The sequence below is a fragment of the Canis aureus genome, chromosome 12 (genome assembly GCF_053574225.1).
Source record: "Canis aureus isolate CA01 chromosome 12, VMU_Caureus_v.1.0, whole genome shotgun sequence".
Taxonomy (NCBI): domain Eukaryota; kingdom Metazoa; phylum Chordata; class Mammalia; order Carnivora; family Canidae; genus Canis; species Canis aureus.
In genome coordinates this window covers 57730980-57750099 of record NC_135622.1, presented here as the reverse complement: position 1 = coordinate 57750099, position 19120 = coordinate 57730980, and the positions used below count along the sequence as shown (strand labels likewise).

The following is a 19120-nucleotide window of genomic DNA, read 5'->3' as shown; positions in this document are numbered from 1 at the left end:
GCCAGGCAGGGGGGCTGCTGCCGTCTGTCTGAGGAGCCCGGGTGCTTCCAGCTGTGAAATTCCAGGTAGCCCTTGGCCCTAGCAAGAAGCCACGTGTGGCTCCTTAAAGACCAAATATTGCGCTTTGAACAACAGGGCAGGCCAGAGTCCTCTGAGCCCCAGGAGAAGTCTTGCGCAGGGACCTTGAATCTCCCCTCCCACTCAGACCTCTTCCAGCCGCCCACCTTCTCCGGCCCAGGCGTCCAGGTAGGGAGGGCCAAGTGACAGCGTGAACGTGACACTCTCTCTAGACTGCTGTGCATGCTGCATGGAGCGGATCGATCCGTCCATACTCGTGGTTCAATACCAGGTGTAGATTCTCTTGTTGGGCAGAACTAAGGTGTGGTGTCTAAATGGGGTGTCTCTCCCAATGACAGGACCTAATATCCCTAGAGCTCTCAAATAGAACATTTGAGACTTTGCAGAAAAGACCCCATCCTATATGATCTTTAACAAACAAACCGGGCTCAGAAAGAAATGACCACGTGCCAAGTCTTGCACTAAGGCTGAGCTTCCTCAAACGCGTCAGCTGGAGCAGAGGCCCCGGGCAGCATACAGACCCTGGCCCGTGGGGGATGAGCGTAAAGCGTGGGTACCTGCTGTTGCTGCTGAGCGTGGTCTGCGCCAACCGGCCGCAAAGGCTGCACACCTTCCTGTTCCTGCCCAGCCGCACAACGGGCCCTGCTGCAGCCGACGCCAGTCCTGAACGATCGAAACCCGGCTTCCGAGAGCATGGGGAGTGTGGGCTTGCTACTGCAAGACGTTCTAGAACAGTGGGCGTGTGGGGTGGCTCTGTGCCCTGCAGGGGAGTGTGTCTGCATCAGGGGCTCTGGCCCTCTGGTGCTGCTGAGGCTCTGGCTGCATCATTCTTTGTTGGGGCGGGAGAGCATTGTAGGGAGGTTCAGGGGCATCCTTGGCCCCCGCCTACTAGATGCCTGGAGATGACCCCCACACTCCAGCTGTAATAACCAAAAATGTCTGCAGACACTTCCAGATGCCCCAGGGGGGCAAAATCATGCATAGTTGAGAACCACTAAATTATGTATGTTGAGTGTGCAAGAGTGTGCACGTACACACACACAGACACACCCACACACGCCTCTTGGCAGGTAGCTGTGGATGGGCAAGCCTGCTCTATGGTCAAGTCAGCTTCCTGTTACTTGTCCACACTCTTTATTTATTATTATTATTTTTTAAGATTTTATTTATTTAGGGCAGCCCCGGTGGCTCAGTGGTTTAGCGCTGCCTGCAGCCTGGGGTGTGATCCAGGAGATCTGGGATCGAGTCCCACGTCAGGCTTTCCTGTATGGAGCCTGCTTCTCCCTCTGCCTGTGTCTCTGCCCCTCTCTCTCTTTCTCTGTCTCTATGAATAAATAAAACCTTTAAAAAATTTTTATTTATTTATTTATTTATTTATTCATGAGACACACACACACACACACACACACACACAGAGGCAGAGACACAGGCGGAGGGAGAAGCAGGCTCCATGCAGGGAGCCCGATGCGGGACTTGACCCCAGGACTCCAGGATCATGCCCTGGGCCTAAGGCAGGCGCTAAACCGCTGAGCCACCCAGGGATCCCCTTTGCCCATGCTCTTAAAAACGAATTTCCCTTTCATAGACAGCCGAGCAACTGCTGGCCTGCACCCTCTGGGGGCAGAGTAGAGGAGATGGGGACCCCAGGCTGGGATGTCATTTCTTCAGGCAGGTCAGAAAGCCACTTCTTCCCCCATGGAGGTGGGGGGCTAGAAACCTGCAAGGATGGTTCTTGCACAGATCTGTTGGGAAGGGACAAAGCCCATCTGCTCACATCACACGTGTCAACTCTGCAAAGAGAAAGTGGTTGGTTTTCACGCTCTACACTGACTCTGGAGCTGTGAGCCCTGGGGTAAGACCTCAGTCCTCTGCTGTCCCTTCCCTCGTGGGGCTACAGACGCAGGTCAGCAATCCCAGCAGAGTGTGGTGCTGTGAAAGTGAGCACCTGCCCGGAGCTCCAGGGCCTCTCTGGGGAGGGGTCCAAAGGGTTGTGGGGTTCTCTGGGCACACAGGGGGCATTCTAGGCAAGCACAATAGCTCATTTGGGAGGGGTGTTGGCACCCAGATAAACCTCACGGGCTCTTCCCGTCCCAGTTGTGACCCGACCTGAGGAGACGGGAATCACATAGAAAATTGGAAGCGTGAGGCTATGCAAAGACCCAGCTGGGAGTGGCCTCTGTGGAGCGCCAGTGCATGAAAGTGCTTTGCAAGTGTTCTTTCTTGCCATCCCCCCAAAAGCCATCAGAGCACCTGGGGCCCCAGAGGCAAGAACCCGACCCAGGGCTGCCTGGTGGTGCGAGGCTAGCTGGGCTGTGATTGATTGGGGTGATTCCTCCCGGGGGCCCCAGTTGGGAAATGCAGTGTCCCACCCAGCCAGAGCCCGGGAGGTGGTCTGGGCCCAGAAGTCTGCATGCGGGCCAGCAGGCCGCTCCAGGCTGGCGTCTCTGACCGGGACAGTGACTCGGCTCCCTGGGGCGTGGGAGCGGTCCTCAGGCTGTGCGTAACCGCCAGACACGCTCTGCACAGAAGCCCCGCATCTCCCAGGCCAGGCCGGGCCGGGCCAGGCTGTGATTTTCCATTTGACGCTGGACTGATGTCACTCGTGGCTGCAAAGTGGAAAGCGGTGTGGGCAGGTGTCGGGCAGGAGCTGTCTACATGCGGAATCCGGCGTCCGCCCCGCAGAGCGGTGTCACTAATAGGATTCGCTGAGCCTTTGGGGTGTTTGTGGTGCAGTGGCTGTTGCAGGAACCCAGGGGCTGCTCATTTGTGGGGAATGAATAATTTATTTGTGTTTTCAGATGACTTATTCCTTCATCACAGAGACGGCAGCCGAGCTCGGCATGCTCCGTCGGCTCCTGAGTAAGTGGCTTTCGCAGGAGAACTAGCCTTAATCCCAGGGCCCTGGGCGCCCATTTCCCGGCTGGCGGTCACCGCTGCGTTTCAGGGGAGTCAGTCTGCGCCCCTTCTGGGCACTTCCCTTCTGTCTGTGGGGCAGTTGTCCTTTCTCTGCTGGTCACCTGCTTCAGGAAGCACGGTCCCTGAGCACTGGCTGACCCCAGGGTCCTTGGAGTCCACCGGCAACTGGGACATTGAGACCAGCCATGCAGTGAGTTCTGTCTCGGTGGGGCTTTGTTTCCAGTTTGTGTGTGACCGGCTGCAAGCTGTGTGTGGTCACAGTCACCATTGAAAATGTCCATTTTTACAAATGCATGTGCCCCAGTGGCTCATCCCTACTTCCCCTGACAGTGGACTTTGTGCTGCCGTCCTTCCTGTCCAGCCTGCCAGGCTGCTCTTGCTCCAAATCCGTGCCCGCGAGCACCACCCCCGTGGCACCCTATTGCCAAAAGCGACGTGAAGCCCAGTATTCAAAGGCCTCCGTGTTCTGGCTTTTGTGGTTTCTCTGCAGCCCCATCTCACTTTTTCTCGGGGCTGCCAGCCTCCTGACCATTGGTTAGTTGATGGAGAGCCCCCCACGCCCCAGGTGCCATGCAGGGGGCTTGCTGGAAGACGTGGGAGCACAACCCTGCCCTCTGAGCAGGGACCAGAAGTCCAGCGGGGCCAGGAGCCCCAGCAGATGGGTCACAGGCAGGCCTCCCAGACCCCTGGGGCCCTGGAATGGTGGGGACCAAGCAGGCTTTGTGGGAGGGAGTCTCAAAATTTTTGGCATCTTTAATCTGCCACACATGGCAGAACTGGAGCCTCCAGTGCTAAACTGCAGAGGCTGGGGGGCATCTTGTGCCCCCCAGTGGCTTCTGTGGGACCCAGAGTCTGGCTCCTAGAGCTTGGCCTGAGGAGACCACCCTGCAGGCGGTGTGGCCCAGAACCCCTCCATCCATCCACCTCTGCACAGACCCCACCGCAGGCCTGCCCTTTGCACTGGCTTCCACTCTCATTGCTTAATTACACGTAGATACTGAATTGGGCTGCTTTCCTCATTCCTTTGTCGATCCCTGAGGGCAGAGTTTGGTCTCTGGCATCCCTGTGGCCTGTGGGGGAAGCATGGCCTGCAGGCCAGGTGGTCTCAGTTGGCGCAGTCTCCTGCCTGGCTGTGTGACCTTGGAGAAGTGGCTTCCTGTTTCTGAGCCTTGATTTCCCCATCCATAGTTGGGGGCGGTGACCCCAAGAGTGAGACAAGGTACGGTTTTGCCCAGAGGTCCTGAGCTTTAAACGCCACATTTAGACTCCAGTGTTAGGCGCAGGGACTGGTAGTGTCCATGTGATTCATTGCTTCCCGAGGGCCGCAGGCTCTCAAAAGCAGGAAGCAGCCCCAGAAGGAGAGGTCACTTGCCCCGGGCCACAGGGCAGTACATCAGAGTCCAAATCTGACATGCTTTGGGCCACTTGCACGTGAAGGGGTGCTTGGTGTCCCTCCACCCCCAGCACTCCTGGTGCTCTGAGCATCTGCTGTCCCAGAGGCATCCAGGCGGGCCCAGGGACAACCTGTCAGGGAGTAGGTTTCCCAACCTCTGCCACCTGGCCGTGGCCACCGTGGTTATGGGAGCATGGGACTTTGGCAGGTGCCCCTCATGCCCCCTCTGCACACCTGGGCCTCCATCTAGAGAGCAGAGATGCCCCCGTACTACAAGGCTTGGCTCACTGTCACCTGGTGACCTCTTCCTTGGATCCTGCTTAGAGTGACATACCCCCCTTTTTTTCCCCCCACAGCACCTGCAATATGTGGTATGAGCCACGCAGGAGGGCAGGGCACTGGGTCTGGGGCTGTCTGCACCTGGATGGCCACTGGCTCGTGGGCCATTGGGTGAGGGATGGAGGAATGCATGGCGGAGAGGGGCAGAGAGGCAGATGGACTGGCCGGAGGCAGCTCCCACCTCAAGTCTGGGACCAGACTCCGTCCTGGCAGGAGCAGCGCCTGGTGTGGGCAACCCCGGTTGGCCACCAGGTTGCCTCCTCTGGGGGTGGCAGCGCCTCATCACAGTTCCCTGGGTTGGAGTCGGGAGCCCACACTCTCCTCCTCTTCCTGGCCCTGTGGCCCCAGGCAGGACCTTGAACTTCTCTGGGCCTCAGCATCCTCAGGCATGATGCCGGGTCCCCGGGCTGTCACAGAGGCCACCTGGGGTCATGTGTGTGGACCCTTGGCTGCCACTCGCCCGTAGTGCACTTCCCGTGCTCTCCTGTGCCATGGGCTTTCACGGGCAGTACCGACAGCTTGTCCCCAACCCTTTCTCTCTCTCGTCCAACATCCTGATTAACGAAACTCTCAGGATGCTTAAGGGAGAGGCCCGTGGCCTGGCTCATGGGACGCATGACTGGCAGGAGACAGGTGACCCACAGCCTGCCCAGCAAACCAAAGTGCATGCATCCCTCCAGGAGTTTGGGGCAGCTCGTCCCTGGCTCTGTGCTCTGGGCCGAGACCCCTCTTGCTCAACTGCAGAATGAAGGGGATGGACAAGAAGCGTGGCTTTGCTCTTCTTTTTCTTCTTTGCCGCTGAACCTTTTCTCCCCCAAGCAGAATCATGGACGAGGTCAATGGGCAGGGCACATGAGGTGGCTCTGCAGGGTGGAGGGACGGTTGGGTGCTGGCCTGGGTCCCTGCACCCCAGACTTTCTGAAGGGTGAGGCCTGTTTTCCAGCTGAGCCGGCGAGACACAGGCCCCCAAATAGAAACCAGGGATCAGGTTGGGGTTTCTTGCTCTCCCCTCCCCAGGGCCCACTCGTGTTTCCCCTGTGGCTGCCTCATTGTTGTGATGTTGGCAAAGGCCCACTTTTTCTTCCTCTGTCCGGAACAGGACGCGCCATAGACGCCACCTGAGAAGAACACCAGGGCAGGGGTTCTTGGCCTCTGGTCCAGGGGTCAGTGGCATCGGGAGGCGCGGGAGTGGGGGTGGCAGCGGCTGGAACTCAGGAGGCTCCAAAAATTCTGTTAGTGGGCATTGAGCCATTTTATTTTCTTCCCTGGAGAGTTGAGAGTGAACAAACTTGAATTTTCCGTCTCAAGGAAATGCAGCTGGCGAAGGGACCTCACTTCCTTGCTGCCCTCGGTCCAGGGGCTCTTACAGTCCCTTCCCCAGTGCCTGGTATTTTAGCAGCACTCTCTGCTTTTCAAAAATTCTTCTGCCACAACTGTGCTTAAAATCAAATATTTAAAAAAAAAATTTTTTTTTTTAACTGAAAGGCTCAGGTGGGAACATCAAGAGACCCCTAAATGCTAAGCAGTTTGGAATTGAAAAAGTCTGGAATTCCAGCTGGATCCATTTTCTGAAATGTAGTTCATATCCTCTTGTCCCGTAGTTACTCCATGAAAGTAAGATTTCTACAGCTAAACACACGGCGGGAGGAGTCAGGCGTGCCGTTACACCCCCAGAAAGATTTAGCACAGAAATCTTAGTCACACAGACCACGAGAGACTCCTGACTCTGGGAAACGAACAAGGGGTGGTGGAAAAGGAGGTGGGCGGGGGGGTGGGGGTGACTGGGTGACGGGAGCTGATGGGGGCACTTGACAGGATGAGCACTGGGTGTTATGCTATATGTTGGCAAATTGAACTTCAGTAAAAAAAAAAGAAAGAAATCTTAGTCACAGAGATTGAAATGAAATAAATCGGCTGTACGTTAAAGGGTCTGAGAGGTCCTGCAGCATAGACACCAACGTAACTGCGGCAGGAAGTAATTTGCACGTTTCTGTGACCGTGGAGCATCTCTTACCTTCTGCGTCCTGTAGGGCACAACAGCCCAATCTCATTTTCCTTGGAAGATGTTTTTGGGGATACCGTGTGTAAACGGGAGCAGGGAGAGGAAGACATTTCAGCCTTCACAGGTCCTTCTGCAGAACAGCGAGCCTGGCGGAGACGAGGTGCGGTCGTACTTACCTTCTGAAGAGTGACAGGCATCTTACAGCGGCTCCGACGCTGTTGGAAGAGGTGGACAGACGGTCTCCCAGTGGGTTAAAGCCAACACGGGGGATTTAATACCGCACAGCGCTGAGGGGCCGGGGTCGATGGGTTCGGCCGCGCCGCACTGCTCCCGTGTGCAGAGCCCCTGTGCGCTGGCGCGGGCCCACCCTCCGTGTTGTGGGGACAGAGCCCCCTCTGTGGTGCAAAAGGCACGGGTCCCCATCAGGTGCAGTGAGTTGGGAATGCGGGCAGTGTGGACTCCTAAGAGGAACTGAGGATTGTGCTTTAGGAGGGAACGGGGCGGAAGGGTGGTGGGTGGCGGGGGGCACTGTCACAATGCCAGAACCATCATCTAGGGCATTTCCCTGGTTCCTTTTGGTGCCGTGCTGGCGGGGCTGGAGGGGGGCAGCTGGAGGAGCAGCTCTCAGAACTGCGCCAACCAACGCGCAGGACGCCGGCCTGAGCGGGAGGCAGGAGGAGTGGGCTGTGCACTGGCCCAGTTCCCCTGTTGCACTGGGCGAACTGGAGAGAGGCCCGTCGTCGCTGGGGGGACCAGAAGGCAGACGCTCTTGGAAGAAAGAGCGAGTAGTTTGCATTCGCAGGAGCGCCCCGAGGGTTACCCCAGCCCTCCTGGTCTTTGCTGGTCCTCCTTTTCCTTCCAGATCTCCGAGAATCCCAGTCTTTACGAATGATCGCACAGGACCCCTGGCCTCCGTGCCTTGGTTCTAAGACGCCCCTTATTTCTGGTGCCTGCTGAGAGGTGGCACACGAATTATGATTTATTATAAAGGGGGGAGATACTTGCCTTGCAATCCGAGGTGGTAGTCAGTGTAATTTCCCTCCTCCCCGCCGTGACAGTCATGGCAGTACGTATGTGTGTGTGCAGGTGCAGTCTGTGTGTGTAAATTTTTTTTTTTTTTTTACCTTTTGACCCCCTTTACACATTTTTCCTGCCCCCTCTCCATTTGCGTCTTGTTACTGGAAGGCAAGCCCTTTGAAGGCAGGGTGCTTGCCAATACTCAGGGATCCCCGGTGGCACAGAGTTGCTGTTCATGCATGGGCTGACAGTGCGGGGAGGGCAGGCTGGGTGCTGGTCCCACAGGGTCCTTACTTTGTGAAAATTCACATCCCCTAGAGCCTCCCCGGACAGATGTGGTGAGGAAGATGGGGTTTTACAAGTGACCCAAAGACACCCTCGGGCTTCCAGAAGTTACCACTGGGCATCAGCCAGGCTGGGGAGTGCTGGGACCTGCCCCAGGTGGGCAGGGGATGGATGCAGGAGTGACAGTGGCTGCTTCGCTATCTTTGCTTAGCTTTTCACTGAAGTTTCACCTGTCTGCATTAAAGTGTGCATTTTCACAAGAGGAGCAGACCTGAGTCCCCTCACGACTCTTTCTTCCTTTTTTTTTTTAATTTAAATTCATTTTTTTTAAATTTTTTTTTAATTTATTAATGATGGTCTCACAGAGAGAGAGAGAGAGAGAGAGGCAGAGACACAGGCAGAGGGAGAAGCAGGCTCCATGCACCGGGAGCCCGACGTGGGATTCGATCCCGGGTCTCCAGGATCGCGCCCTGGGCCAAAGGCAGGCGCCAAACCACTGCGCCACCCAGGGATCCCTAAATTCAATTTGCCAACATATAGTATAACACCCAGTGCTCATCCCATCACGTGCTCTCCTCAGAGCCTGTCACCGTTACCCCACCCCCACCCCATCTCCCCTTTCACAACCCTTTGTTTGTTCCCCAGAGTTAGGAGTCTCTCATGGTTTGTTTCCCTCTCTAATTTTTCCCCACTCAGTTTCCCCTCCTTCCCTTATGGTTTCTTACATCCCACATATGAGTGAGACCATAGGATAATTGTCTTTCTCCAATTGACTTATTTCTAATCAACACCCCCACCAAGACTAGCTGGTCTTGATTTCCACCACCGTGCATTCATTTTGTCTGTATTTATTCTTTTTTGTAAATGGAATCATACAGCGTGAAGTGTTTTGTGCTTGGCCGCTTCACGCAATGTTATGTTTGGAGATTCATCTGTGTTGTGTCACTGAGGTTCCTTCTGTTCCCTCTGTGGCCTTCCGTTGAATGGACACACTGTAGTTCATTAATCGATCTGCTGCAGATGGACGTGGGGAGTTTCCAGTGGAGGCTGTTACCAATCCTGCAGCTACGAGCACCCCTGCATGTTTTTTTGGTGGACATGTTCCAATCTTTCCGTCGGGGGTATAGCAAGAAGTTGAAATCTTAGTTTAATGGGATGTGTGTGGTCATCTTTAGCATGTAGGATGAACAGTTTTTTAGAGGGGTCAGAGATAGGCCCCTTTGGTTTTGTGGCACAATCACAAACACCTGGTCATGGGGACGGCCATGGGAGCTACAATCAAACATGGCACACACTCACCGGAAGTCAGGGATGGGGTGGGCCACCACCGGGTGGTCCAGGTAGCCAGGGAGGGTGCTGGGCAGCGGTCATGGTTGTGCGGGTCTCAGGGTTCACTTAGATGTTCCACTGGTATCTCCTCCAGCCCTGTTCCCTGTTGCGAAATTTGCAGCCTGGGCGACCTCACATCTGTAGGACATGCAGCCCCTTAGTACTTGAACTGAGCCGTGGAGGAACGTGCCTCTACGAAGTGGTGGTTGTGCGAAATGTCTCATGAAAGTATTCTGTGAGCATCTGCCCTGAGACCTGGGGACCGTGGTGGGATTAGTCACCTCCGAAATAGTCATAATCTGCAGTCATCTCCGAAATAGTCATAATCCAAAACCCATCCGTCTTGACTTGAGACCCCACTCTATTTTTCTCCCTCGAGGACTTTGCTCTCTAATTAAGTTAGATTTCAGGATATATTAAAATAATTTGTCAGCTCTGGAGCACACATCCGCCCCTGGTGGGAGCCGGCAGGAGAGGCGCAGAGCACAGTCAGGGCGGGGGAAGCCTGCGCCTGGGTGTGAGGAGGCATCGGGCATGGAAGGAAGATGCTTTTCTAGCTGTTTTCCCCAGGACTGGCCAGTGAGGACAGTGGGTGCTGAGTCCCTCAGTGCCTGGGTCCAGGAACTGGCCCCCGAGAGGCCCCAGAACTGTAATCCCTTCGGTGGTGCCCACAGTGCTCTGGGGTGGCCGCCTGGGCCATTTCAGGAGCTGAGTTGAGCAGCCAATGGAACCTCCATCCCTGAGTGTGTGTCCTAGGGACTCCCCCCACCCCGCCCCTCCCTGTGCTGGGCTGGATCACCCCCTTGGCTGCAGAGATAGCACTTGTGTCTGTGTGCCCAGCCCTGACATCTGGCGCATACCTGGGTGTACCCCACTGGCCGTGGGCTCCTCAAGAGAGGGGCTGTGGTCCCCACACCTGACACACGTGTTGGGTTCACAGCAAGCATCTGGAGCACATACTGTGTCAGTGGGTGGGGGGGGGGTGTCTCCATGGTGGTTTTGCACCTCCGCCTGCAGCGCGTTCCTAGGGGCCACATCCCCAGATCAGAGGCCACTGGGTTCTGGTGGCAAGCTGGGGTGATGAGAACTGAAGCACCAGCCCTGGGAAGCCCTACAGTTTGCCAGCCTGCTCTTTACCCTTCTGTCCAAAGACCCTGACTTAGATTCCTTTTTTGTCCCCCCAACAGCTTTTTTGAGATGTAACTCACACGCCGTGTAATTCATCCATTTAAAGTACACAAGGCAGTGGGTTTTAGTACATTTACACATATGTGCCACCATCACTACAATTTTAAAATTTTTCTATCACCCTGAAAGGAAACCCCATACCTTTTAGCTCTCATCTTCTATCTCCCCACCCCCCAGCCTAAACAACCATGAATCTACCTACTGTCTCTATAGATTGCTTATTCTGGATATTTTATATTTAATGAGATCATGTCGTATTTATCCTTTGGTGTCTGGTTTCTTTTTCTTTTTAAAGATTTTATTTATTTATTTTGAGAGAGAGAGTGAGTGAGAGAGAGAGCACGAGCAGAGGCAGAAGAAGAAGAAGCAGACTCCCCTGCTGAGCAGAGAACCTGACGTGGGGCTCGATCCCAGGACCCGAAGATCATGATCTGAGCCAAAGGCAGATGCTTAAACGACTGAGCCACCCAGGCGCCCCTGTGTATCTGGTTTCTTCACTTAGTGTAGTCTTTTCAAGGTTCATCTATGTTGGAACAGGTGTCAATACTTCATTTCTTTTTTATGGCTGAATAATACTCCACCATACAAATATACCACATTTTGTTCTCATTCATCTGTCGATGGACATTTCGGTTGTTTCCACCTTTTCATTGTTATGAACAATGCTGCTGTGAACATTGTGTATGAGTCTTTGTGTGGCCATATGTTTTCATATCTTGGGAATATACCAAGACATGAGTTTCTGGGTTACATGACAACTATATGTTTAATCACTTGAGGAACTCCCAGACTGTTTTCCACAGCAGCTCCACCATTAAATTCCCAACAGCAGTGTAGGAGGGTTGTGATTTTTCCAAATCATTGTCAACGCTTGTATCGCTCTTTTTGATTCTAGAAATCTTCGTGGGTGTAAAGTGGTATCTCATTGTGCTTTTGATTTGTGTCTCTCTAATAACTAATGATGTGGAGCATATTTTCATGGGTTTTATTGGTCTTTGCATATCTTCTTGAGAGGAATGTCTCTTCACATCCTTTGCCCATACTTAATTGGATTATAAGTCTTTCTATTGAATTGTAAGGGTTCCTTATGTATTCTAGATACAAGTCCTTTATCAGTTATAAGATATGCAAATATTTTCACCCATTTTGTGGGTGGTCTTCTCATTGTCTTGTCTGCATCCTCTGAAGCACAAGTCTTAAATTTTGATGAATCCCAATTTATTTATCTTATCTAGTTATTTGGGCTTTTGGTGTCATATCTAAGAATTCTTTGCCAAATCCAAAATTATGAAGATTTAGCCTATGTTTTTTTCTTCTTTTCTCATCTTGTACTTTTTTTCTTGCCTTTTTGGCCTGGTTAGAACTTCTAGTAGATTGTTGAATAGAAGTGGTGAGAGCAGGCGTCCTTGTCTCATTCCTGATCTGAGGTAGAAAGCATCTATCTCGGCTTTCACTATTAAGTGTGATGTTAGCTCTGAGTTTTTCACAGATACTCTCTGTCAGGTTGAAGAAGTTCCCTTCTACTCCGAGATTATGTAGTGTTTTTGTTATGAAACTGTTGGATTTTGTCAAGTACTGTTTCTGCATCAGTTGAGATAAGCATGTGACTTTTGCTTTTTATTTTTGTTGTTATGATGTACTACGTGCATTGATTTTCAGATGGTAAACCAATCTTGCATTCCTGAGATAAATTTCACCGGGTCAGGGTGTATAATTCTTTCTATTCTTTATGTTGCTGGATTTGGTATGCTAGTATTTTGTTGATTAATTTGTTTGCTTTTGCATCCATGTCCATTAGGGACACTGGTCTATGCCTTTCTTCTCTTGTGAAGTCCTTCTGATTTTGATATCAGGGTAGTACTGACAAGTTGGGAAGTGTTCCCTCCTCTATTTTCTTTTTTTTTTTTTTTTGGAAGAATTTATGAAAATTGGTATTGATTCTTTAAATGTTTGTAGGATTCAGCAGTGAAGCCGTCTGGTTCTGGGCTTTTTTGTATGTAATATATTGATTACTAATTCAATCTGTTGCCTTGTTATAGGCATTTCAGATTGTCTCTTTATTTCAGATTGTCTATTTTTCTTGAGTAAGGACTGGTAGTTTGTGTCTTTCTACTGGCTTAGATTTATTTGTTATTTATTTATTTATTTATTTATTTATTTATTTATTTTTGAGATTTTAAAAAATTTATTCATGAGAGACATACAGAGAGAGGCAGAGACATAGGTAGAGGGAGGAACAGGTTCCCTGTGGGAAGCCCAATGTGGGATTTGATCCCAGGACTCCGGGATCATGACCTGAGCCGAAGGCAGACGCTCAACCACTGAGCCACCCAGGAATCCCATAGTGGCTTAGATTCTTATAAGTCTGTTCCTTCTGCTCTTTCAGTCATTGTTGACATGTGAGTTCTTCCTATGTGCCAAGCATTTTGTGCATTAGCCCATTTAGATGTTACAAGAACTTGATGAACTAGGTAGGGCGATTATCATCTCCATTTTACATACCTAGGAACTGAGACAGAGAAGTTAAACCATGGGTCAGGGGCCCACAGCCAGGCAGTACTATTGCCTTCTACTATTGCCAATACTACTACTACTGCCAATACTGTTGCCTAATCTACTATTGTAGAGCTAGGGTTGGAGCCCCGGCAGTCTGGCCACACAGCCCTCTGTGCTGTCCTTCTCTCTGCTCTCCTGAGGCCTTGCTTTGTGCTCGGAGCTGGGAGAGTACAAGAACGGGTCAGACCTACTCTGACCTGTGCAGGTCACTCTCTGGAGGCCCCCAAACCTAAGAGAAGGAGCTGTCTTATGTCTAACATGAGCAAGGGGCTGGGGAAGTTGGGGTGTCAGAAAGGGCCCCATGGAGCAAGCGATGTGTGAAGCAGGCTTTGAAGGAGGGTCCTGTGCAGGGGTGCATGAGGCTGAGGTGTGAGTGTGCCCCCTCCCGGGCTTCTGTCTCTCACATCTCTCTCCCAAGGGCTCGGCCAAAGGGCCTCACAGACAACATTACCCTGGATGCTTATGCGCTCTCCCCGCCCTCAGGAGTTCGGAGCAGTGGGATTGTGTCCACTATGTCTATTGGAATCACCCAGGCCTCGGCAGTCAGCTCTTCTGGAGAGGAAGAAGCAGACCATTTGCAAGACAATTGCTAGACAGAAATCAGGAGCAACCAGACATAACTCAACATAATTATTTCTGCATAATGACTTCTGCTACTTGATTCAGTCTTGAGCAATGACTGTAATCTTTATCTGTCACAGGAAAGCTGGTGGCCGGGAAGCCCCTGTGGCTTAGCGATAGAACCAGAAGGAAATTTGCAATTTGAGTTAATGGAGTGTTCCCGAGCAGCCAGGGAGCCAGAGCCTTCAAGGCCTCTGCAATGATGGACCTCCTTCTGCTAGGAAGCCTGATGTCGGAGCTCATCCCCGAGGGGGGATGCAGCCCACGGGCTTTGTCCAAGAGGGGGAAACAGAATGGCAGAGATGACAGGGCATGCCCAAGTCACAGGGCCACTCAGCAGCAGACACACACCCAGAACCAGAGCTTCTCCTCCTCTGCTCTACTGCCACCCAGTACTTTCCCCGGAAGAGCTGATGTGCGTCTCAGTGAGACAGGAAGGGCTGTGGCCTCCCCAGAAGGTGTCTGTGTGGACTAGCAGTATTCTCACCTGGCACTCCTGACACTGAGCTGGTCACTGAGCATGTTGATTGTTGAGGACTGCCCCCAGGAGGCTGGAAATGGTAGGGCCTTATAGCAGATAGCCGGCTCACCTGCACCCGAGCGAGGTCCGGTGGCACTAGTCACGCAGTGTGGCGTGTCTGGGAGGGCAGGGTCCTGCTGATAGGGCTGAGGGCTGGGGGAGCACCTGCTCTGGCTCCAGAGCCCCCCTGGCCCGAGGGGGTGCTTGCTCACTGCGTTCCCACCGTCTCCTATAAGCTCCTGTAACTAATGGAAAGAACAAGAATAGGTTTAGGAGTTGGCATTTTTGGCATCCCTCTTAGCCACGTGTGACCATGGCAGGTGTCCCCAAGTATGTTTGCTCCTCTGGGAACTGGGCGTCAGAATAGGCCCTCTGTGCCAGGACCATGAAAAAGGTAGGATGATAACATTGTGCCCCGACACAAAACTTCCTGTACATTCTGCTGCTGGCTGCTACTGGGTTTGGCAAAGGCAACCCCGGGGACGACCCTTGACCCTATCTGGGCCTGATTTCCCCGAAAAAGCAGGGCTTACAGAGCTGCGGGATGGCTTAGCCAAGATCATTGACTTGAAAGTGCCTAAAAAAAATACAGGATGAGGGGAGCACGGAGCACTTTTAGGGCAGTAAAATGTCTCTCCGTGATACTGTAATGGTGGATACACATCATCATACCCTTGTCCAGACCCACAGAAGGTACGCCGCCAAGAGTGAACCATGTGAACTATGGATTTGGGGTGATAATGTGTGTGAGCATAGGTTCATCAACTGTGGTAAATGTGCCCTGGTCTCTAGTGGGGTGAGTTGATAATGGGGAAGGCTGGGCATGAGGGGGCAGGGGGGCAGGAGCTCTGTGCTTTCTGCCCAAGTTTGCTGTGAACATTAAACTGCTCTAAAAAGAAAGTCTATTTTTTAACATATACATTATATGATGAAATAAAATGTATACATAAAATATTTTATATATACACATATATATATGTGTGTGTGTATATGTACGTGTGTGTGTTTGTGTGTGTGTGTGGTGCTGTCTAAAAGTGCAGTGACCTTCCAGTGAGAATTTCTGGTGGGAAGATGTATGGCTTTTCTACTCGAGGTCTTAGATCCCAGCAGTGAGTCTAAATAATGTAGTTGGCTTATAAGTTCTATATTGGTGGAAAAGGACAGAATTTTCTAGTAATGTCCATGTGATGCATCTGGGGGCCTTCATTGGTCAAACATCGATTACTTATCGAGTGCCACTTGCGTACCTGCGGCACAGAGGCAGAGACGGTGCTGCCCCGCCGTCCTGGAGCTCAGAGGCCACTGGAGGAGATGCAGCACCTCGTTTTGCAGGAACAAAGGAGCGAGGGGAGCCCTGCTGGCATTTGCACCCTACCCTACAGAAAATCACCCTGTCAGATTTTTCTGGGTCAAATGAGCCACTCCAGCGAGTGGGTATAAATCATGATCATTGCAGGAGATCACCATGTGTTATAATAAAAGAGCTGGGACATACGTTTAGGAGGAAGAGTGGGCTCTCAGGTGAAGAGACCTGACAGGGGCCTGGGGGGTTGAGAAGGACCCAGCCAGAGGGGAAGGTGGGTAACCCTTCCGAGGTGTGAGAGCCCACACCGGCACTGTCCAGGCTCCATTCTGGCTCTGTCACTTGGAAGATGCATGCCCTTGAGCAAGTAGTTAGCTTCTCTAAGCCTCAGTCTCCACATGTGGCAAATGGGGTTCATCATTATGCCTGCCTCATAGGGCTGTTGGGAGGATTGAATTGGATAGTGACGTAAATGTATAGGAAGCTTTTGGGGGGCACCCGGTGGTGTAGGGACGGTGACCATGAGACTATTATAATTACACACCACATACACGGTGCAGCTCGTTCACAGAAGGGAGTGAAAGAGGCGGTCAGCCATCCATCAAGCATGCAGGCAGGGTGTGTGGAATGTGCGGAGCTGGCGGTGATGGTTGAAGATGGGGAAGGGGAGTGATCGGGGCACCCGGGATGCCCACTGTGTGTGGGTTTCTCTTCTCATAGTGACCGTGTGACTCTGTGAGCCGTTGCCTAGAGGTCGGTGATGCCTTCTGACCGTTTTTGCATGCAGAGCTGGGAACTTGGCTGGGGGAGCTCCCATGAGCCCGCCCTGGGCTGGGTTGTGGTGTGCACAATCCCCTGGGCCCTTACAGTGACCCTGTGGGGTCACTGTCACCAGCAGCCTGGTGACAGGCCACAGTGACTCAGTGATGCTGCCAGTGCTCAGGCTCTGGGTGTGAAGACCACAGAGGCCATGGGCTCCCGGCCAGGCCTGGCTTTTGCTCCGGCTCGTGATGGCTGGTGACCTCACACGGGGTGGCCAGGGTCTCCCTGGGAGATGTCCCCTATTGGTACTGTGGTAAGCTTTCCTTCCTCCCACTGCAGGGGGTACATGTGCTCATGGCCCCTGCCCTCGATGGCTGGCCGGGGGCCCAGGAGCCAGGGCTCTCCTGTACTTATTGTGGGGCTTGCAAAAGCCGTAGTCCCCACCGATAGGCACACAGAAGACACCAGAAAGGCAGTGAGCTCTGGTCCCAGAGAGTCCACATCCTAGGTGACCTGTTGTTTCTCTCTTCCAGGGCATGGTCTAGCAGCCCAGACAGGGACGTGGAACCAGCCCCCAGAGCTTCTGGTCCCAACTGTCTCCACCTCCACTCGGCCTTGGGTAAGTCGCTGTGGGAGGCCACCTGGGCCTGGAAGCAGGTGAGGGCCAGAGGGTGGGGGTGGGGTAGGGGACCTGGCTGTGGCTGGTGAGGATTTCACGCAGCTCAGTGGGAAAAGCAGGGAAATCCGGGAGTCGAGGGCCAGCCTACCCAGCACACCCAAGAGGTATCAGGAAACTGAGACTCTGGGATGTAAAGCACCCACCAACGTCCTGTGATCCTCTCGGTTCTCGGTTCTCTGTTCCCTGTTCTGGCCTGAAGCTGGCCAGGCCTTCCTGTAGGTCATTTGTCCTTGGGTGCTTTGATTTGGGAATTAGAACTTTCCTGAAAGTTCCTATCTCCCACCCCCGTAGAGGCAAAAGAGCTGTCTTCCCAGGGCCCCGGGGCTGAACCTACCCCCACACCTCTTGCTCCCCTCTCCTTCCCTCCCTCTTCCCCCAACCATCCCCCATGGCCTCACTAAGCTTGGGTTCAAACACCCCCCCACACACCTCTCTGGCCGCACCCCTGTCCTCCCAGACTTTTCTCTGGCCTCTCCACTTGTCCAACCTGTCTACTTTGCTTCCCTTCCTGCCTCCCAAGCAGACTGGCCATGGGACCGCTTCCTCGCTCACAACCTCAGGCCCCTCCTGCCTTCCCTGACAAGGCCTGGCCCCCAAACCTGGAACCAGCTGCTGTCGTCTCAGACAAGGGTTCAAGTCCACAGTAATTAGCATGATCCACAAGCCCTTGGTCTGGACCCACCACCCTCCTGACCCCGTCTCAAGCCCCACTGCCGGCTTTGGGTTCCAGGGAGGCTGTAGTGACAGCAATGTGCCTATGATGTTCGAATGCGCCGTCCATCCCCCAGGCCTTTGCTCCCCAGTGGCCTCTGCTCAGAACACTTTCCTCTTTCTTAGCCTGGCCCATTCCTGGCCATCCCATCCAGCCAAGCTCAGGGGGTTTCATCCTTTCTCAAAGCCTTCCTGACCCTGGGGCTGAGCCCAGTGCCTGTCCTCTGTCCCCGAGAGGCACTCCGTAGGGCTCCCTTGCCAGCAGATGGCTCTCCCACCAGGAAGTGCTGGCTGCGCACTGAACAAGCGCTCCTGGGGGCCCAGGACCCGGCTGCCTCTGCTGTGCGGCTGTTCCTCTTGCTGAGTTCAGTGCTGGGTTCTGTTCCCAAGTGAGGAAGTAGGTGGTGGTGGGAGAAAACCTCTGACCTCGGGTTTGTGCACACAGGATCCCGCTGGGCCCACTTCACAGCCTCCCCGTCTCGCCTGTAAGAGGGTCAGTCACACCTCCATCTTGGGGTGGTTGCAAGAGCTGAGGTGTGGGGAGGCCTCAGCTGCCCGATGGCCCTTCCTCTTCCTCCTCCTGCCCAATTTCTGGTAATCATCACAGTGGCTGTCATTAGTCATTGGCCCTGCCCTGCTTGGCCGGCCCACCCCAGAACTGCGAGCCCTGTTTGAGGCCGGGAGTGTGGGTCCTGTTGCCCACGACAGGAGGGAGCAGTGTGGGGTGGGGGCGCTTGGGGTTCAGCCCTGTGGGGCCAGGCCCAGCCCTGGAGAGCCCACCTCCGAGCCCTCACAGGAAGTCTGGGCGTTTCTAGGCCCTCGAGGCACATAATTCTCACCTTCCCACCCAGGAATCACCTTTAGGGCTCAGCTGTGGGGCTAAGATTTGGACCCAAAACCTACTGAAGTGTCACCACCTTAATTACCACCTTAATAAATGATCTTAAGGTTCCTGGGTGCCCAGCATAATAGCCCTCAGGGAGTCTGAAGGGGCTTGAAGGGTCTGAGGGGGTCGGAGTGGTTTGGGGGGTCTGAGGGGTTTGGGGAGGGGTCTGAGGGGGTCTTAGAGGCCTGAGGGGTCTCAGGGAGTCTCAGGGACCTGAGGGGTCTCAGGGGGTTAGAGGGGGTCTTGGTTCTGACAGGTTCTGAAGAACCTGAGGGGGTCTCTCGGGTCTGGGGGGGTCTGAGGGGGTTTGAGGGGCCTGTGGGGTCTGAGGGAGTCTCAGGAGTCTGGAGGTTCTGAGGGGTCTGAGGGGGCAGCAGGCGAGGAGGGCAGGTGCCGAGCTGCTGATTCCACGATCCCGCCAGCAGATGCAGGAGTCGGCAGGCGGGTCAGACCATCAGACCCCCAGCGGCAGCCCCCAAAGAGAATTGCTTTCAGGCCAGGCCCGGGCACTGTGGCACTCCTCCCTGCTGCCCGT

The 19120-nt window shown here is 53.6% G+C and overlaps 1 protein-coding gene across 3 annotated transcripts in view; it reads left to right on the top strand.

Annotated features, from left to right (window-relative positions):
* HPCAL1 (hippocalcin like 1) overlaps positions 1–19120 on the top strand; it is a 113183-nt gene that overhangs the window by 69430 nt on the left and 24633 nt on the right. For all 3 annotated transcript variants that reach the window (XM_077844142.1, XM_077844141.1, XM_077844143.1), the window contains exon 2: positions 16843–16928. The gene's annotated coding sequence lies outside the window, so the exon portion shown is untranslated. The remainder of the gene's footprint in view (positions 1–16842; positions 16929–19120) is intronic.